Source organism: Melanerpes formicivorus, unplaced genomic scaffold (genome assembly GCF_026170545.1).
Source record: "Melanerpes formicivorus ecotype bairdi unplaced genomic scaffold, bMelFor1.0.p_v2 SCAF_5, whole genome shotgun sequence".
Classification (NCBI taxonomy): Eukaryota; Metazoa; Chordata; class Aves; order Piciformes; family Picidae; genus Melanerpes; species Melanerpes formicivorus.
Window position 1 is genome coordinate 238,961 of NW_027142357.1, and position 21,040 is coordinate 260,000.

The 21,040-nt window shown below is 52.0% G+C and overlaps 1 protein-coding gene across 27 annotated transcripts in view; it reads left to right on the forward strand.

Annotated features, from left to right (window-relative positions):
• The first annotated feature begins 1,093 nt into the window (after positions 1–1,093).
• MAP2 (microtubule associated protein 2) overlaps positions 1,094–21,040 on the forward strand; it is a 341,956-nt gene continuing 322,009 nt past the window's right edge. For 7 of the 27 annotated variants that reach the window (XM_068137842.1, XM_068137845.1, XM_068137861.1 and 4 more), the window contains exon 1: positions 1,095–1,231. The gene's annotated coding sequence lies outside the window, so the exon portion shown is untranslated. Of the gene's footprint in view, positions 1,232–21,040 lie in introns of all 27 variants that reach the window. The other 20 variants (XM_068137835.1, XM_068137844.1, XM_068137839.1 and 17 more) reach the window with 6 other exon arrangements.

Here is a 21,040-nt window from a genome sequence, read left to right on the forward strand (position 1 = left end):
GGCTAATCCATGAGAGAATTGCTGGTTAAGATTCCGACAGAGCCATTAGAGCAATTTGTTTAGGAAATGGAAAAGGGAAGAAGGGAGTAGCACGTCGCTCTTTCATCTCCAGCAAAGGGAACCGAAACAAAGTGATTCTGATTAGCAAAGGGCGAGATGAGCCGGCGCCGCAGCTCCACTGCATCGGCGGCATCGCGCCGAGGATGACTTTGCCCTTGCCTGCTTTCTCCCACTACGGAAGTTGTAATTGACATCCTGAGGGGCTGAGGAGGAAAGTTCAAGCCTGTGAAGCTGGTAAGTGACTAAGTAATAGGATATCTTTTACTGCCGGATGCCGGGAGACGGCTGGAGAACTCGGCCCTACGAGAGCCCAATGCGTAAGTTAGCAGCAGTGAAGCTCCCGGGGGGCTGTAGAAGAATCTCTTAACCTGTCTCACCAAGCATCGCCTCTCCTTCTCCAGATTTTATGAGAGATTAGGTTGAGCTGAGACTTGCATCACATGAAGCCTGGGGAGGGAGTTTCGGGATGGGTAGATTGAGCTTGGATGTTAGGAAGAAGTTGTTCCCCATGAGGGTGGTGAGACACTGGAAGAGACTGCCCAGGGAGGTGGTGGAAGCCTCATGCCTGGAGGTTTTTCAGGCCAGGCTGGATGTGGCTGTGAGCAAGGTGCTCTAGAGTGAGGTGTCCCTGGCCACGGCAGGCGGGTTGGAGCTGGATGATCCTTGAAGTCCCTTCCAACCCTAACAATTCTATGATTCTACGCTTTTGTGCGACGGCCGGGACGAGGGACCAGGGGCAGAACTGAGGGCCGTCCGGCTGTCCCCGAGAACCTCACCGCCGCCGTGTACCCACCGAATCCGGTCGCCCTGCCCTCGGCAGCGCCCCGCGCAAGCACCGGGGCGGCCGCTGGGCCCCTCCGCAATGCAGGGGCCGCTGCGGGCGGCGGGCAGGGCAGGGCCGGGGCGGGGCGGCGGGCAGGGGGCGGGCAGGGGCCGGGCGCCGCTCCTGCCGCCGGGGGGCCCTGCGGGAGCGGCGCCGGGGCCGGGGCGGGGCCGGGGGCGGAGAAGGGAGGCGGGTCCCGGGGGCTGGCGGCGCGCAGGCGGCCGCGTCCCGGCGACAGCCCCGAGAGCGGCGGGGCCGGGCTAAGGCGGACACGGCGGCGGCGGCGCCCTCTCTCTGCCCCTCGGCGCGGCAGCGCGTCCCGGTGCCGGCAGCCGCCGCGGCGCTCAGGTAAGGATCCTCCCGCGCCGCGGCCCCGCTGCTGGCGGGCTGCAGGCGGACTGCGGGCCGGTGGGTTGGTGGCTCTGTGTCTGAGTGGGTGGGTGGTTGGGGGGCCGTGGCGGCGGCGCTGGCTGTTCCGCAGCCCGGGTCGGGGGATGCCCGTCGGAAGAAGCGGAGCAGGACGGCCGCGGGGGCTGTGCCGGGAGCCGCTGGCGAGCGATGGGTGCGCGGGGCTGGGTCGCGCCGCTCTTGCCCGCGTCCCCTAGCCCAGGCGCGGACGGACGGCGGCTCCGGGCCAAAGTTTGCAGCCCGTTGGCCCCGGCGGTCGTAGCGGGAGGGGGTGGTGGTGTAAAAGCGGCTCCCCGGTGACGCCTGCTTTGTGTTCGTGGGAGCAGTGGTTTTCAGCCGGCTGCCCGTGAGGGTTTCGAGCATCTCTAGGCTGTAAAAGCCTCTAAAGGATGTAACCTTCTGTCCTCTCCTGCCCCCACCCCTAAGCTCCTCTGAAGGGATTCTGTAAGGCTGAACAAAGAACCTTGTGTGAGACAAGGGGGTGCGCGATGGCTGTAAGCGCTTTTAACGTGCATCGGGGAGGGGGGGGGGGGGGGGACGACGGGGGGAGAACCGTTAATATAATTCCCTGTATTGAATGGATCAGGCACGGCGAGGAAACAAGTGTGTCCGGGCAGGCTGGTAGCCGCAGTGAGGCGGTGGAGAACAAAGCCTTTTTATGTAAGAGAAAATGATGCCAAATGTGCCTCGCTTGAGCTGCTGCAGGTACGAGCCGGGTGGGGGGAGCGCATGCGGCTCTGCCGCGCCCGTAAAGGCTGCGCCGAAGAGGATCTTGCCGAAATAAAAGGTCTGCTTGCTTGCCTCTCACTTTGTTGTGTGGATGTTCGAGCTGCTGCTCTGATGACGAGCCTGCCGTTCGGATGAGATGCGGCTCACGAAAACACCTTGGGGGAAAAGCAAGGGGGTGTGCCGCATACCGGGAGAGTTGCGTTCGCCCCGTGTCAGGTACCGACGGCAGCCTTTGATTTCCCCCGAGCTGAGCAGCAGCTTTCGGTTTCCCCCCGCCCCCCCGGAATAAAGGACTATTCCCCACGCTGGTGGTGGGTTTTGGGGCGGCTTTCATCCCCGTGTGAAGCAGCAGGCTTTAGCATACGTGTGGTCATTGACATCAAATCCTAACATCATGCAGATGTGTATATAGACAAAGCTGTCAGTCTGACTGACTCTAGCATCCCTTGTCAGGTCTTTTGTGGCCGTGTCAGCAAATCCTCAGCCATTCTTTCTTGAAAAAGAAACCCAAACCCCCAAACAACAGCCATTGTGCTGCTTGTGGATCAGAAAACCTGTCCCCTTTGTTTCCAGAAGGGCTCTTCCTTGAAAAAATGAAGGACATATCCTTTCTGGTCAATTTCTTCCCATTCCTTCCCCAAACTTTGGGGTTTTGTGTTGGTTTTGGTTGGTTTTGTTTTGATTGGTTTTGGTTTGTTTGTTTGTGTGAGGTTTTGTTTGTTTGTTTTCTCTTTGAAAGAACCTGCTTCTTTTCACCTGTGCTGGTTTAGACTTGCAGGGCTGTCTAGACTACAGATCTCATGGCCAGTGCACCCAAGAAGAGGCTCAGCTGCAGGATGTGTTTATTTTCTCTTGTTTCCCTCCTTACTGCATGACGTGGATCACAGCATCTCAGCCCTTGCTGGGTAGGGAATGGGAATGTGCTGATGGAGCATTACCCAGTGAATTTATCCCTGCCAGTACTTCATAGATCACTAAGAAGTGATTCACCAGCAGTGAGGGAACACTCACCTTCCCTTGAGCGTGCTAAACCTCCCCTTTGTCAGTTGAGACCTTCCAGTTTGTGGATGGGTCTGTCTTTCTGCTGCTAGTGTGAGGTATGAAACGGAGCTGGAAGCCAGCCTTGTGTCACCCAGGTCAGGGAATCACCGAATTCTTCACTGCAGATTTCATTTCACCCATTTGCAAAACACTCGGTGGTGCTGGGTAGGGCCCTGAGCTGAATGTGGCCCCAGCCTCTTGGAGCTCAGGTACTTAGAGCTGAGCTAAACAAAAACACTGAAAATCACCTCAGTGGCTCACCCAGCTGTCAAGTGTGGAAATAAAACATGGGGCTAGGGGTGAGGCCCTGGGGAGCATAGCTCAGGAAGAGGGGAGGCTTCAGCAGCCAGGTGCAGTGCTGTAAGTTCCATCTGTGCAACCATTCAGTGAGACTTGGACAGACTGAGAGCTGGGCAGAGAGGAACCTAATGAGGTTCAACAAGCAGAAGTGCAGAGTCCTGCAGCTGGGGAGGAAGAATAAACTGCAGCAGTACAGGTTGGGAGGGGATCTGCTGGAGAGCAGCCCTGGGGAGAAGGACCTGGGAGTGCTGGTGGACAGCAAGTTCTGCAGGGGACAGCAATGTGCCCTGGTGGCCAAGAAGGCCAATGGGATCCTGGGGTGCATTGAGAGGAGTGTGTCCAGCAGATCCAGGGAGGTTCTCCTCCCCCTCTACTCTGTCCTGCTGAGACCTCACCTGGAATATTGCATCCAGTTCTGGGCTCCTCAGTTCAAGAGGGCCAGGGATCTGCTGGAGAGAGTCCAAGGGAGGGCTGCAAGGATGCTGAAGGGACTGGAGGACTCGATGATCTTCAAAGGTCCCTTCCAACCCATAACATCCTATGATCCTATGATGATCTTCTCACCTTTTTCCCCAAGAGACGAGGATTTGGTTAAGGGAACTTTGCAGTTTGTTGCACCCATGTTGCTTGTTGCCTGTGTGTGTTTGGGTGAAGCCAGGAGGCTGTCATCCTGAGAAGAAGTTGTTGATTTTTGGCAGGCTGTCAGCAGGGAGGGCAGCTCGGTGTGCTTATCATGCAGTTGGTTACGTAAAGCAGCATTTACACCCTCGGTTCAGAGATGGGATGTGATGTAATTGTTAAGGTATATTGTGTCAGTGCCTGCTTAGCTGCCTCTGACAATAAAAAGTCATCATTTAATCACACACACCCCCCCACCCCCACCCTGAGGTGCTCTGCCTAGGCAGGGCTGCTCTGATCGCAGTAGTCACTGAATGAATTGCCGCAGTCCGTGGGCTAAGAACTCCTTAGCTGCTGGATGGTTTCACAGCATCACAGAATGTTAGGGGCTGGAAAGGACCTCCAAAGCTCATCCAGTCCAAGCCCGCCCTTCCAGAGCAGCATCACCTTGAGCAGGTCACACAGGAACACATCCAGGTGGGGTTTGAAGATCTCCAGAGAGGGAGACTCCACAACCCCCCTGGGCAGCCTGCTCCAGGCCTCTGTCACCCTCACAATGAGAATTTTTAGCCCCTTGTTTCCACATAACTTCCTCTGCTTCAGCTTCCCCCACTGCCCCTTGTGCTGGCATTGGGCATCCCCCAGCAGAGCCTGACTCCAGCCTGTGGGCACTCACCCTGCACATCTTCATCAACTTGACTCACCCCTAAGTCTACTCTTCTCCAAGCTCCAGAGCCCTCAGCTCCCTCAGGCTCTCCTCATGAGGAAGATGTTCCACTCCCTTCATCATATTTTCCCAGCACACCTTCCAGCCTGTGTCATGCTGCTTTCTGGCTCTTCCCTAATCCGCATAGCTGGGCTGATGAGAGGAAATACTTGCTGTGTGTGCTGACACTAGAGCAGGCTCAGGCCTCTCCAGCTCTTGCCCCATTCCACTGGGTTGTGGAAATGGCTAGAAATATCTGAACACAGAGATGAGGCTCTGCTGGAGGATTTCATCCATCACCCCCCGAGTGTGGCATGTCATACAAGTGGTGAAAATGGCTTTGTTTTCTTAAAGGGATGAGACTAAGGTTATAAGCTACAGCACAGGAGGTTCCACCTCAACATGAGGATTAACTTCTTCACTGTGAGGCTCACAGAGCCCTGGAGCAGGCTGCCCAGAGAGGTTGTGGAGTCTCCTTCTCTGGAGACTCTCCATCCCTGTCTGGATGTGTTCCTGTGTGCCCTGTGCTGGATTCTGTGGCCCTGCTCTGGCAGGGGGGTTGGACTTGATGATCTCCAGAGGTGCCTTCCAACCCCTAGCACCCTGTGTGATCCTGTGTGACTTGGGAGAAGTCAAAAAATACAAAAGGATTTGGATTGTGAGGTCTTCATGATGATGGCTTTCAGAAACTTCTCTCTTCATTTCTGGAAGCACTACAAAGTCACAAGGCACTGACAGGACTCATACTGCAGCTGCAGGCTCTGTGAGATCTGTAATCTGCTCTGCTGTGATGAGACAAATGACAATTACCTTGAGAAAGGAGATTTTAAAAAAGAGAAAAGCTCTCACAGTGCTTCTCCATGAAGTGTGGGTTCAATCCAAAGGCCTGAGACCTTTCACTCACAGCACAGGCAGTGCTGAGAACTCGTCTGGGATAACCTCTGCCTCGCAGCAAAAGGAAAATGAAAGTCATCCTTTGGCATTATTTGGGTTCCCCAAAGAGGCACTCCTGCCTGCAGGACATTTGTGGCTGAAGCCTCACAGTGTCACAGGGCATGAGAGGTTGGAAGGAATTTCTGGAGATCATCCAGTCCAACCCCCCTGCCAGAGCAGCATCACCCGGGGGAGTCTGCACAGGAATGCATCCAGCTGGGGGTTGAAAGGCTCCAGAGAAGGAGACTCCACAACCTCTCTGGGCAGCCTGCTCCAGGCCTCTGTCACCCTCACTGCAAAGAAGTTTCTCCTCATGTTGAGCTGAAACCTTCTCTCTTCAAGTTTGTCTCCGTTGGTCCTTGGCTCATTGCTGTGCAGCACCCAAAAGAGCTTGGCCCCCTCCACTTGACCCCCAGCCCTCAGCTCTTGATAGACATTGATCAGATCCCCTCTCAGCCTTCTCTTCTCCAGACTAAACAGCCCCAGGGCTCTCAGTCTCTCTTCACAGGGGAGATGCTCAAGTCTCCTAAGCATCCTCCTGGCTCTCCCTTGGACTCTCTTCAGCAGGTCTCTGTCTCTCTTGAAGTGGGGAGCCCCAAACTGGACACAGGATTGCAGGTGTGGTCTCAGCAGGGCAGAGCAGAGTGGGAGCAGAACCTCCCTAGCCCTGCTGGCCACACTTTTCTTTCTGCACCCCAGGATCCCCTTGGCTCTCTTGGCCACAATGGCTCACCTAGAAAGGGACTAGGGAGTGTTGCAGTTAACATGCACATGAATGAGAGCCAGAGACTTGGAAGGGTTGTGATTATCCTCTAATCCTAGGACCAGATGGCTTCCTAAGGTCCTTTCCAACTGGAATGATTTGATGATCTGGATATTTGCATGTAGAAGGTTTCAGCTCAACATGAGGAGAAACTGCTTTGCAGTGAGGGTGACAGAGCCCTGGAGCAGGCTGCCCAGAGAGGTTGTGGAGTCTCCTTCTCTGGAGCCTTTCAAACCCCAGCTGGATGCATTCCTGTGCAGACTCCCCTGGGTGATGCTGCTCTGGCACGGGGGGTTGGACTGGATGATCTCTGGAGATCCCTTCCAGCCTCCAATGTTGTGTGATTCTGTGATATTTCATTTGTGTGGTACCATAAAGTGCTGTCTGTGTGCTTGATGTGTGGGCTGAGAGGTGGAATTGTTCTTGAACGCTCGAGGATGCTTGCTTTGGTCCATCTGGATTTATTCAGTTGTTTAAACACATGCTTAATTGCCCTTGAAAGGGAGCCTTAAGCATGTTTGAAAGGGAAGCATGGTTTTAATGGAAAAGGGGAGGAAAAAAAAAAGGAAGATCAGGGTATGTGGCCTAGCTTGTGGAAAACCCTTGTGCCAACTACCTCCAGAGAAAGTGAGGAAATGAGCAATGTTCCATGAAATCACCAGGCTGCTTTTCCCTCTCCAAACACACACTACAGGAGGCTTGTTAGGGCTTTTTCTTCCACTCTTTTTGGTTTCATGCAGAAGCCTGCCTGCTAGCAGTGGTTCTGTAGTACACCTCAGCTAAGAAAGTACAGCAGGAGCCCTGATTTCACAGAATCATAGAATCAGTCAGGTTGGAAGAGACCTCCAAGATCACAGAATCAACTAGGCTGGAAGAGACCTCCAAGATCATAGAATCAGCCAGGTTGGAAGAGACCTCCAAGATCATAGAATCAACTAGGTTGGAAGAGACCTCCAAGATCATAGAATCAGCCAGATTGGAAGAGAACTCCAAGATTATAGAATCAGCCAGGTTGGAAGAGACCTCCAAGATCACAGAATCAACTAGGCTGGAAGAGACCTCCAAGATCATAGAATCAGCCAGGTTGGAAGAGACCTCCAAGATCATAGAACCATAGAATCAATAAGGTTGGAAAAGACCTCAAAGATCATAGAGTCCAACCTGTCACCCAACACCTCATGACTACTAAACCATGGCACCAAGTGCCACGTCCAATCCCCTCCTGAGCACCTCCAGGGATGGTGACTCCACCACCTCCCTGGGCAGCACATTCCAATGGCCAACAACTCTCTCTGGGAAGAACTTTCTCCTTACCTCCAGCCTAAACTTCCCCTGGTGCAGCTTGAGACTGTGTCCTCTTGTTCTGAAATCAACTAGGTTGGAAGAGACCTCCAAGATCATAGAATGACAGAATCAGCCAGGTTGGAAGAAACCTCCAAGATCATAGAATCATAGAATAGATTGAGTTGGAAGGGACCTTAGTCTACCACCCCTGCAATCACAGCAGGGACATCCTCCACTAGATCAGGTTGCTCAGAGCCTTGTCCAGCCTGACCTTGAATACCTCCAGGCATGGGGCCTCAACTACCTCCCTGGGCAACCTGTTCTAGAGTTCCACCACCACCATGATGAACAACTTGAACATCCAAATCTACTCTTCACACAAAGGGGCTGTACTTTCTCCAGAACTATCCCAAGCCCCCACTGCATACCCAGACACAGCCAAGGGTGTGGACACATTCAGGTTTTGGGGTCTTTTTGTTTTGGAGGAAAAGCAGTAGTGATGTGAAAGCTTTAATTAACCATTAGGTCTCTTAATGCTAGTGGGCTGATACTTTGAAGATCATCAAGTCCAACCAGTCACCCAACCCCATCTAATCAACCAGACCATGGCATTAAGTTCCTCATCCAGTCCTTTCTTGAACACCTTCAGGGATGTCAACCCCATCACCTCCCCGGGTAGGCTATTCCCTTAGGGTGTGGAGCTGGTCCAGAGGGTTTGCTGGTGGAAACAGAAGTGGTTCCCTTCAGGAGTCTGCTTCAGCAGAGGAAAAAAGCTTTTGTTTCATGGATAGGTTATAATCACAGGTTGTGTCCCTGGTTAGGCCACACCTTGAGTCCTATGTCCAGTTCTGGACCCCTCAATTGAAGAAAGATGTTGAGATGCTGGAAGGTGTCCAGAAAAGGGCAACAAAGCTGGGGAGGGGTCTGGAGCACAGCCCTGTGAGGAGAGGCTGAGGGAGCTGGGGGTGTTTAGCCTGGTGGAGGCTCAGGGGAGACCTTCTTGCTCTCTATAACTGCCTGAAGGGAGGTTGCAGCCAGGTGGGGGTTGGTCTCTTCTCCCAGGCAACCATCACCAGAACAAGAGGACACAGTCTCAAGCTGCCCCAGGGGAGGTTTGGGGTGGATGTGAGGAAGAAATTCTTCCCAGAAAGAGAGATTGGCCATTGGGATGTGCTGCCCAGGGAGGTGGTGGAGTCACCATCCCTGGAAGTGTTTAATTCTAGCCTGGATGAGGCACTCAGTGTCATGGGTCAGTTGATTGGATGGTGTTGGGTGATAGGTTGGACCTGATGATCTTGAAGGACTTTTCCAACCTGGTTAATGCTGTGTTCTGCTGAGCTCTAGGGAGGGTGTTGCAGAAGGAGATGCAATGTGATATTTGTAATTGCTTTCCAGGTGCTGGAGGAAAGGGCCTGACGCATCCATGGGGTTAATTTGGATTGCTGTGGCCACATGGGTTGACTGTGCTAGCGGCTAAGAAGATTTGAGGTCCTTATTGACCCATTTTACTTTAACACTAATTGTTTGCTGCTGCACTAAGGAGGAGAGATGAGCTAATGCTGTGGCTCCTTGTGGTTTTACTCTGGCTGCCGTTTCTCCCTTGCAGTGGTCTCATGGATGGAACTCCTCTTTGTTCTTCTTTGTGGTAGGAGCCCATCACTATCATTCCAAATAACAAGGAGGCAACAGCTTCAGGGTGCTGGTGTTTCTGCCCAGTGTCCCTGCATCCCAGTTCAAAAGGATAATAGGGAGAGAAGTTCAAGCTCAGCAAGGCACAGATATATCAAAACTCTTTGTTTTCTGAAATCTGTGAGGCAGGTTAGTGTTGGTTGGTTGGAATGATGCAATATAGTGTTTATCTTTGAGCATGTTAAAGTGTGTTGGCCAAGAAAGCCAAGCAGAGCTTGGGCTGCAGCAAGAGAAGTGTGGCCAGAAGGGCCAGGGAGGGGATTCTCCCCCTCTGCTCCACTCTGCTGAGACCCCACCTGGAGCTCTGTGTCCAGTTCTGGAGCCTCTATTGCAGGAAGGATCTGGAAGGTGTCCAGAGAAGGGCCATGAGGATGAGCAGAGGGCTGGAGCTGCTCTGCTCTGGACACAGACTGAGAGAGCTGGGGCTGTTCAGTGTGGAGAAGAGAAGGCTCTGAGGAGACCTTCTTGTGGCCTTCCAGTACCTGAAGAAAGCTGGGGAGGGACTTTTTAGGGTGTCAGGGAGTGATAGGACTGCTGGGGATGGATCCAAGCTAGAGCTGGGTAGATTGAGATTGGATGTTGGGAGGAAGTTGTTCCCCATGAGGGTGGTGAGACACTGGAAGAGGTTTCCCAGGGAGGTGGTGGAAGCCTCATGCCTGGAGGTTTTTGCAGCCAGGCTGGATGTGGCTGTGAGCAAGCTGCTGTAGTGTGAGGTGTCCCTGCCATGGCAGGGGGTTGGAACTGGCTGATCCTTGAGGTCCCTTCCAAGCCTGACTATTCTGTGATTCTAACTCTGTGGTGTAATAAGTATTTGTTTAATTGTAATGCATGGTGCCCTTGCTCCAGTTAAAACACATCTGTGCCTCTGTATGTTCATATAGTATAAGGGAGACCGTGGGCAAGGATGTTAAGTGGGGAAAATCAATGTAACTGTGTTGAATTCATTGGATCTGCACCTGGCTCCCACCAGCTGGCAGAGGACAATGCTCCTTTCAGCTCTGTTTTCTCATCATTGAAAATTTGGGATACTTTTGTGTTGTTTGGTATTTTTTTTCCTCTTCAGGAAAAGAATCTGCTTATATGTGTGAGCTCTCAAGGTATAAATGTCTACACAGAATTCAGCCCTTCTGGCAAATTCTGCTCCTTTCTTTACACTCACAGGCACAGGGATCTGAGAAACTATTCCTTACATCAAGCCCCTGGCAAGAAGCTGGAACAGTTTTCTGTTAGAGCTTCTGCTGGCTCTCATGCTGTGAGGTCATGGTAGCTTCCAGTGGGTTGAGTTTTGACACCAAGCTGGGAGCAGATGTTGATCTGTTAGAGGGTAGCAGAGCTCTGCAGAGGGACCTTGACAGGCTGGACAGATGGGCAGAGTCCAAGAGGATGGCATTCAAGAAGTCTGAGTGCTGGGTGCTGCACTTTGGCCACAACAACCCCATGCAGAGCTACAGGCTGGGGACAGAGTGGCTGAGAGCAGCCAGACAGAAAGGGACCTGGGGGTGCTGATTGACAGCCTCCTGAACATGAGCCAGCAGTGTGCCCAGGTGGCCAAGAAGGCCAATGGCATCCTGGCCTGCATCAGGTGTAGTGGGGACAGCAGGAGCAAGGAAGTCATTCTGCACTGTATTCAGCACTGGTTAGGCCTCACCTTGAGTCCTGTGTCCAGTTCTGGATGCCTCAGTTTAAGAAAGATGTTGAGATACTGGAACATGTCCAGAGAAGGGCAGCAAAGCTGGGGAGCACAGCCCTGTGAGGAGAGGCTGAGGGAGCTGGGGTTGCTTAGCCTGGAGAAGAGGAGGCTCAGGGGAGACCTTCTTGCTGTCTACAGCTACCTGAAGGGAAGTTGTAGCCAGGTGGGGGTTGGTCTCTTCTCCCAGGCAACCAGCACTAGAACAAGAGGGCACAGTCTCAAGCTGCACCAGGGGAGGTTTAGGCTGGATGTTAGGAAGAAGTTCTTTATGGAAAGAGAGATTGGCCATTGGGATGTGCTGCCCAGGGAGGTAGTGTGGTCAACGTCCCTGAAGGTGTTTAAGGAGAGGCTGAATGAGGCACTCAGTGCCATGGTCTAATTGATTAGTTAGGGTTGGGTGATCAGTTGGACTTGGTGATTTTGGATGTCTCTTTCAACCTGGTTGATTCTGTGATTCTGACTCTCTGAGAATTTGCTTTTCTGTTTGTGGAGCTTGTCAATTCCCCTCCCCCTCAGGGAGATCTAAACTGCAGATCAATAGCTTTCTGCAAAATTCACTCTATGCAACCTCTGGAGAACAGCACAAAACCCCCCAACTAACCCAAACCAAACCAGAACTAGCAGTCCACTCATGTCAGCTCACTCAGCAGCCTGCCATTATAAGCCCTATTGATTCAATTAAACCTGTGTTTTCCCTTCATTTCCTGGAGAGGATGACAGGGGCTTGCTTTCTGATACAAACCTAGGAGCTGCTGGAGGGTTTTTTTGATGAATATACAACATTTCAAAACTTACCACTTCTCCTGAGGCTCTGATCTTGGTAGATCAGAAAGGTAGAAAAGGTCTTGAGAAGAAAGAGTAGGAGTGTTACAGGGATTGGGAACAGAGTTAGGGTGTCCAGAGAAGGGCCACGAGGATGAGCAGAGGGCTGGAGCTGCTCTGCTATGGAGACAGACTGAGAGAGTTGGGGTTGTTCAGTCTGGAGAAGAGAAGGTGCTGAGGAGACCTTCCTGTGGCCTTCCAGTATGTGAAGAGGACTACAGGAAAGCTGGGGAGGGACTTTTGAGGGTGTTGGGGAGTGATAGGACTGGGGGAAATGGAGTAAAACTAGAAGTGGGTAGAGTGAGATTGGATGTTAGGAAGAAGTTGTTCCCCATGAGGGTGGTGAGAGACTGGAAGAGATTGCCAAGGGAGGTGGTGGAAGCCTCATGCCTGGAGGTTTTTTCAGGCCAGGTTGGATGTGGCTGTGAGCAAGCTGCTGTAGTGTGAGGTGTCCCTGGCCATGGCAGGGGGGTTGGAACTGGCTGATCCTTGAGGTCCCTTCCAACCCTGACAATTCTGTGATTTATGCTTTTGAAAACTGCAGGCCTGGTGACAATTTGATCCAGAAATGGACAACAGAAAGTGCTGTGAACCTTCAGAAGGGGCCTGGGTGCTTTACTAACAGGCAGAAACCCAGCTCAACTGGCCATGAGCACAGTGCTGCATTGATTGGCCTCCTTCCCTAGATAGCTCAACTGTGGTGTTAGTCAGGCTGTAACTAGGAGAACCTCAGCCAAGTCTGAGGTACAGCTCAGTGGTTTTCCCTTTTTACTTTCTTTCTTTCTGTCTTTCTTTTTTAGTTCTCATTTTGTGTAGAAGTTACCTGGATAACATGTTACAGAACCACAGAAATATTCAGGTTGCAAAAGGCCCTCAGCATCACCAAGTCCAACCCAGAACCCTACTCTACAAGGATCACCCCTAAACCACAGCCCCAAGCACCACAGCCAAACCACCTTCAAACACATCCAGCCTTGGGGACTCCACCACCTCCCTGGGCAGCACATTCCAAGCCCTGACCATGCTTCATGGGAAAAAATTCTTCCTCCTGTCCACTCTGAAGCTGCCCTGCTGCAGCTTGAGGCTCTTCCCTCTTCTTCTATGGCTAATGAGCTGTGAAAAGAGACCAGCACCAACCTCTCCACAACCTCCTTTCAGGGAGCTGTAGAGAGCCATGAGGTCACCCCTCAGCCTCCCCTGCTTCACACTAACCATCCCCAGCTCCTTCAGTTGCTCTTCATCAGATTTCTTCTCCAGGCCCTTCCCAGCTTCCTTGCCTTCCTCTGCTCTGGCTCCAGCACCTCCACATCTCTCTTGTCTTGGGGTGCCCCAGACTGGACACAGCACTCAAGGTGTGGCCTCCCCAGAGCTGTTAAACTGCTACAGCCAATTGCAAGGTGCCAGACCTTAAGTGGAAGGTCTCCCTGGACCCCTGTGGGAAAGCTCAGAGCCTGAGGGGGAGCCTTGGTGAGGAAAGCCTCTTTGCTGTGCTTGCTGTCGAATGGTCTGAGAGTGCCTGTTCCATACCCTTTGATTTTTTTGAAGGAGGGTACTGGTGAGGATCTAGATTCTGGTTAGATGATTTTAGCTGGTTTAGTGCCAAATTACTCTGTTTTCTGCAGAAGCCAGGTTGGGTTGGAAAGATCTGATCCCCTCGTGGGGACTTACCTGGACTCTGGACCTGAGGCTGTAGGCTGCTCTGCAATGACTCCCAGGCCAGCATCCAACACTTGTTTAATATTAACCTGATTCCACTGTCATCTGGCTGACTGGGGGAGACAGAGAGCCTTTCAAAGCCCCTCTCCTGGTCTTGCAGCTGCTTCCATGTGCTCTGGTAAGGTGCCCTTGGGCAACCACCCCTCTTCTAGCTGTGTGGTATCGCTCAGAAAGGAGAGCTGCTAACTCTGTTTGGGCTGCTGTGGCTGCTGCTGGGTTAACAGCATCTGTGGGTTCAATACCTTCATTAACAGCCTGGCTGAGGGCATTAGGTGCACCCTCAGCAAGTTCTCTGATGATGCAGAACTGGGGGGTGGCTGACACCTGCCAGGCTGTGCTGCCATCCAACCAGAGCTAGACAGGCTGAGAGCTGGCTGCAGCCAAACCTCAGGGAGTTCAGTAAGGACAAGTGCAGGGTCCTGCATCTGGGGAGGAATAACAGCAGGCACCAGGACAGGTTAGGGAATGCCCTGCTGGAGAGCAGCTCCATGGAGATAGACCTGGGAGTGCTGGTGGGCAGCAAGTTCTGCATGGGACAGCAATGTGCCCTGGTGGCCAAGAGAGCCAAGGGGATCCTGGGGGGCAGCAAGAAAAGTGTTGCCAGCAGGGCTAGGGAGGTTCTGCTCCCCCTCTGCTCTGCCCTGCTGAGACCACACCTGCAATCCTGTGTCCAGTTTGGGGCTCCCCAGGGTCAAGAGAGACAGAGACCTGCTGGAGAGAGTCCAAGGGAGAGCCAGGAGGATGCTTAGGAGACTTGAGCATCTCCCCTGTGAAGAGAGACTGAGAGCCCTGGGGCTGTTTAGTCTGGAGAAGAGAAGGCTGAGAGGGGATCTGATCAATGTCTATCAATAGCTGAGGGCTGGGGGTCAAGTGGAGGGGGCCAAGCTCTTGTGGGTGCTGCACAGCAATAAGCCAAGGACCAATGGAGACAAACTTGAAGAGTAAAGGTCTCAGCTCAACATGAGGAGAAACTTTTTTGCAGTGAGGGTGACAGAGGCCTGGAGCAGGCTGCCCAGAGAGGTTGTGGAGTCTCCTTCTCTGGAGCCTTTCAACCCCTATCTGGATGCATTCCTGTGCAGACTCCCCTGGGTGACGCTGCTCTGGCGGGGTAGGTTGGACTGGATGATCTCTGGAGGTCCCTTCCAGCCTCTAACATTCTGTGATACTCTGATACTGTTAACCAACATCTGGTCCCTGTCTGCTGGTGCCTGAAGTGTTCTTCAGGTATCTCCACCTGCTGCTGCTTGGTTGTTGTGTTGCAGGGTATGGTTGGCAGGTGGGCTGCCACCTCTCTTTGCAGCCAGACTTGTGTTCATAGGGTTAGGTGTTTGCCTGCATTCCTTTGAGTTACCCTGGAATCAATACTACCTTCTTCCTAACATCATCAGTTGGGGGCAGGAGTTGATCTGCTGGAGGGTAGAGAGGCTCTGCAGAGGGACCTCGACAGGCTGGACAGATGGGCAGAGTCCAAGGGCAGGAGATTGAACACATCCAAGTGCCAGGTTCTGCACATTGGCCACAGCAACCCCAGGCAGTGCTAAAGGCTGGGGTCAGAGTGGCTGGAGAGCAGCCAGGTAGAGAGGGACCTGGGGGTGCTGGTCAATGGTAGGCTGAACATGAGCCTGCAGTGTGCCCAGGCAGCCAAGAGGGCCAATGGCATCCTGGCCTGCATCAGGAACAGTGTGGCCAGCAGGAGCAGGGAGGTCATTCTGCCCCTGTACACTGCACTGGTTAGGCCACACCTCGAGTACTGTGTCCAGTTCTGGGCCCCTCAGTTTAGGAAGGAGGTTGACTTGCTGAAAGGTGTCCAGAGAAGAGCAACAAAGTTGGTGAGGGGTTTGGAACACAGCCCTGTGAGGAGAGACTGAGGGAGCTGGGGTTGCTTAGCCTGGAGAAGAGGAGACTCAGGGGTGACCTTATTGCTCTCTACAACTCCCTGAAGGGAGGTTGTAGACAGGCAGAGGTTGGTCTCTTCTCCCAAGCAGAGAGTACCAGAACAAGAGGACACAGTCTCAGGCTGTGCCAGGGGAGGTTCAGGTTGGATGTTAGGAAGAAGTTCTATACAGAGAGAGTGATTGCCCATTGGAATAGGCTGCCCAGGGAGGTGGTGGAGTCGCCATCATTGGAGGTGTTCAGGAGGAGACTTGATGGGGTGCTTGGTGCCATGGGTTAGCTGTTTGGGTGGGTTGGATTGGTTGATGGGTTGGACACGATGATCTTGAAGGTCTCTTCCAACCTGGTTTGGTTTACTCTAAATAAAGGTTTATTCTAAATCATCTGTGATCTAATCTGAATCTACCTATTTCTAGGTTTATTCCATTCCCCCCAGTCCTGTCACTCCCTGACACCCTCAAAAGTCCTTCTCCAGCTTTCTTGTTAGGGCTTGGAAGCGACAACCAGAGACAGGTAGTAGCCTCCAGATAGGACTAGGGGGAATGGATGCAAGCTAGAGGAGGAGATATTTACAATAGATGTTAGGAAGAAGTTGTTCCCCATGAGGGTGGTGAGACACTGGAAGAGGTTTCCCAGGGAGGTGGTGGAAGCCTCATCCCTGGAGGTTTTTGCAGCCAGGCTGGATGTGGCTGTGAGCAAGCTGCTGTAGTGTGAGGTGTCCCTGGCCATGGCAGGGGGGTTGGAAGTGGCTGATCCTTGAGGTCCCTTCCAGCCTTGACAATCCTGTGCAAACTTTCCCCTGAAATCTGATGAGGAAGCCATTTAAGTCAGGAGGGAGGAAACTGTATTGCTTGTTACTTAGGAAGATAAAATCTGGCTCTTTCCTGGAGTAGTAAAGGGAAAGTTGGCAAACACATGTGAGAGAGTAATTAAAAAAAAAAAAAAAGAGAGGGAGAAAAACAAACCAAATTCTTTCTGTGGCTCAGAAGGGTGGGGGGGGGGGAGCAGTTAATAATGTGATTCATTCCAAAGAGCCAAGGGGTAGAGGGTGGTAAATAAGAGCTTTCATTCCCTGTTGTTCAGCAGAGTTAAGCTTTTGCGGGATGTAGAGAGCTGGTTGTGCTTCTGAGAATGGCTTTAGCAAAGTATTGAAAGCAAGCCTTAGATATCGAGTGCTGTGGTCCTGCTCTGGAAGGGGGGTTGGACCTGCAGTCATGAGGTGTTGGGTGGCAGGTTGGACTTGATGATCTTTGAAGTCTTTTCCACCCTTATTGACTCTATGATTCTATGACTCAATGATCTCCAGAGGTCCCTTCCAACCCCTAACATCCTCTGATCCTGTCATCCTGTGCTATCTATTGCAGCACCTAATGAATGTGTGTCTAAGCCTTTGAAGAAAAAGGCATTTTGTAATATGACAGAGTCAATATCTATATAGCTATAATTTTATGTTCCACAGAGTTTGCCAAAATTGGCAGCAGGGAAAAGAAAATATCTTGGGGGTGCTGGTGGAGGAGAAGCTCAACAGGAGCCAGCAGTGAGCACTTGCAGCCCAGAGAGCCAAGCAGAGCCTGGGCTGCAGCAAGAGAAGTGTGGCCAGCAGGGCCAGGGAGGGGATTCTCCCCCTCTGCTCCACTCTGCTGAGACCCCACCTGGAGCACTGTGTCCAGTTGTGGAGCCTCTATTACAGGAAGGATCTGGAGGTGCTGGAAGGTGTCCAGAGAAGGGCCATGAGGATGAGCAGAGGTCTGGAGCTGCTCTGCTCTGGAGACAGACTGAGAGAGTTGGGGTTGTTCAGTGTGGAGAAGAGAAGGCTCTGAGGAGACCTTCTTGTGGCCTTTCAGTATCTGCAGGGGGCTACAGGAAAGCTGGGGAGGGACTCTTGAGGGTGTCAGGGAGTGATAGGACTGGGGGGAATGGAGCAAAACTAGAAATGGGTAGATTGAGATTGGATGTTAGGAAGAAGTTTTTCCCCATGAGGGTGGTGAGAGACTGGCAGAGGATGCCCAGGGAGGTGGTGGAAGCCTCATGCCTGGAGGTTTCTCAGGCCAGGCTGGATGTGGCTGTGAGCAACCTGCTGTAGTGTGAGGTGTCCCTGGCCATGACAGGGGGGTTGGGACTAGATGATCCTTGAGGTCCCTTCCAACCCTGACAATCCTGTGATTGATTTGTGATACTTCCAATCCTGTAGGTGAGACTCTTTGCAATGGAATGCTGCTGGTGGTGCTTAGAGCCCTGCCATTTTTTGAATGCAAGATGAAAAATACTTTTTCATGTGCCTCTCAATATGAATATTATTTTGTAAATGCATTTTGGGGAAAAAACAAACAATAAAAAAAAAGGTGTAGCCATATTGGATTGACATAGAGTGACCTCCAGTACAGAATTGAGTTCTGTGGGGAGAAAGATTAAATTCAGTCAGGCATGCTGCTTTTTTTTTTTTCTTTTTTTTTTTTCTCCCCCTTCACTTGTTTTGGTCCAGTGTAGACTTGCAGCACCATTGTTGGCAATAAGTGGAATTAATCACAGAATATTAGAGGTTGGAAGGCACCTCCAGAGATCATCCAGTCCAACCTCCCTGCCAGAGCAGCAGCACTTAGAGCAGGTCACACAGGAACACATCCAGGTGGGATTTGAAGATCTCCAGAGAGGGAGACTCCACAACCCCCCTGGGCAGCCTGCTCCAGGCCTCTGTCACCCTCACAGGGAAAAAATTCTTCCTCCTGTTTCCATGGAACTTCCTCTGCCTCAACTTCCACCACTGCCCCTTGTGCTGGCATTGGGCATCCCCCAGCAGAGCCTGGCTCCAGCGTCTGGGCACTCACCCTGCACAGCTTTAGCAACAGCAATGAGGTCACCTCTCAGGCTCCTCCTCTCCAAGCTCCAGAGCCCTCAGCTCCCTCAGGCTCTCCTCATGAGGAAGATGTTCCACTGCCTTCAGAATCTTTGTGGCTCTGTTCTGGACTCTCTGAAGCAGTTCTTTGAGTTCTGAGCAGTTCTGAGGAGCCCAGAACTGGACACAATATTCCAGATGTGGTCTCACCAGGGCAGAGTAGAGAGGGAGGAGACCTCTCTTGACCTACTAACCACAGCCCTTCTAATCCACCCCAGGATGCCATTGGCCTTCTTGGCCTCCAGAGCACATTGCTGGCTCATGGTCAACCTCCCATCCACCAGGACCCCCAGGTCCCTTTCCCTGCTCTCCAGCAGGTCAGTCCCCAACCTCTCCTGCTCCATGGGGTTGTTCTTTCCCAGGTGCAAGACTCTTCCCTTGCTCTTGTTGAATTCCATTCTGTTTCTCCCTGCCCAGCTCTCCCTCTTCTTCATCCAGGCTAAGTTGTCTTTGAAGCTCAGGCTTTGAGACACTGCTAGTAAGTCAAGCAGCATCTGCTGAAACAATGCCTAATGCCTTGCTGTGGGAGCTCTTCATGAGCTTGGTCCTGCTTGCAGTGGTGAGTATGTACAGGATACTTAGGAGAGTGTAGCCCTCAGTTGGACCTAATTCATTTGTGTTTTCCAAAGCTGCTGGCAGTGGCAGAGTTTAATTGGTGGCATGAAGGTGTGTACCATCCTGAGCCAGCAGATAAAACCCCTGCTGCTTCTTTTAAGGCTGATACTCCCTTTTGGTTCGGCTTTTTTTGGGTGGGGTCATGAATCAGGGGAGACCTTATTGCTGTCTACAACTCCCTGAAGGGAGGTTGTAGCTAGGAAGGGGTTGGTCTCTTCTCCCAGGCAATAACCAGCAGAACAAGAGGACACAGACTCAAGCTGTGCAAGGGAAAGTTTAGGCTGGAGGTGAGGAGAAAGTTCTTCACAGGGAGAGTTGTTAGCTGTTGGTATGTACTGCCCAGGGAGGTGGTGGAGTCACCATCCCTGGAGGTGTTTAAGAGGGGATTGGATGTGGCACTTGGTGCCATGGTTTAATAGTCATGAAGTGTTGGGTGACAGGTTGGACTTGATGATCTTTGAGGTCTTTTCCAACCTTATTGATTCTATGAATTTTCTGTTTTCTTCCAGTGTTGACACTAAGCAACATCACAGGATCAGAGGATATTAGGGGTTGGAAGGGACCTCTGGAGATGCTTGAGTCCAATCCCCCCTGCCAGAGCAGGACCATAGAATCCAGCACAGGTCACACAGGAACACATCCAGACAGGGCTGGGAAGGCTCCAGAGAAAGAGAACTCCACAACCTCTCTGGGCAGCCTGCTCCAGTGCTCTGTGATGATGAAAGATGTACTTAGAGTGACTTCCTTACACTTTGAATTAAGTGTTTTAGGGGTGAAGGGTTTTTTTTTGTTTCTCTATTCTCTTTTAACAACCTGTTACAAGCAAAAGGAAGGAATAAGCAGTGAAAAGAAAAGCAATGCTGGGCCAACCCAGTATTTTCCATGCTTCAGGATATAGAGCTGTGTTTACTACTAGGAGCAGAAAGAACTGGGGGTTTTACAACATGATATTGCATTGTTGATCCTCTGAACCGCCTCTGCCTCTGGTCAGCACCACCAGGTGGTTATTCATTTATTCTTTTGACCCTTATACTGCCCTGGCAGTCTCAGGTGAATTTCAGGGCTTCAGCTACTTCAGTTACCTCCTTTCAGAGAGCCGTAGAGAGCCATGAGGCCTCCCCTCAGCCTCCTCCCTTTCAGCTGTAGCTGGCTTGTTTTCAGAGCTGATGCAACTGTAGGAGTAGATTTGCTTGTCCAGGCTTTCCAGTGGCTTGTTGACCAACAGGTAGGAAGAAGCAGCTGTCTCCTGACCTTCCCTTCTTTTTCCCCCCCCCACCCAGTCATGATCTAAACACACAAATCTTTTGGATTCTTCTCCCTTCCTGCCTCTGCAGCTGGCAGGTCTGGCACACTTATTGTTTGCTCCAGTGCCCTTACCTGCAGGCAAGGCAGGATCTAGATTGAAGTGTAATCCTCCTAGATTAGTAAACAAGCCCTGCCCCATGCCTGTCACTAAGCAGATGAGTAGCTCTTGGAAGAATGTTTCAAGGCTTGTGAAAATCTTTTCAAGCAGAAACTGTCCTTTTAAAATATGCTAATGTGTGCAAATACTCAAATGAGCAAGCAGGAGTTCCTTGAGAATAAAGGTGCTGTGTCTCTAGTCACTTCCATGATGGATTTGCTTCACAGCTGAACTTGAAAGTCAGCTGGAAGGTGTCCAGGGAAGGGCCACGAGGATGAGCAGAGGGCTGGAGCTCCTCTGCTATGGAGACAGACTGAGAGAGCTGGGGTTGTTCAGTGTGGAGAAGAGAAGGCCCTGAGGAGATCTTCTTGTGGCTTTCCAGTATCTGCAGGGGGCTACAGGAAAGCTGGGGAAGGACTTTTGAGGGTGTGAGGGAGTGATAGGACTGGGGGGAATGGAGCAAAACTAGAAATGAGTAGATTGAGATTGGATGTTAGGAAGAAGCTCCTCCCCATGAGGGTGGTGAGAGACTGGCAGAGGTTGCCCAGGGAGGTGGTGGAAGCCTCATCCCTGGAGGTTTTTCAGGCCAGGCTGGATGTGGCTGTGAGCAAGCTGCTGTAGTGTGAGGTGTCCCTGGCCATGGCAGGGGGCTTGG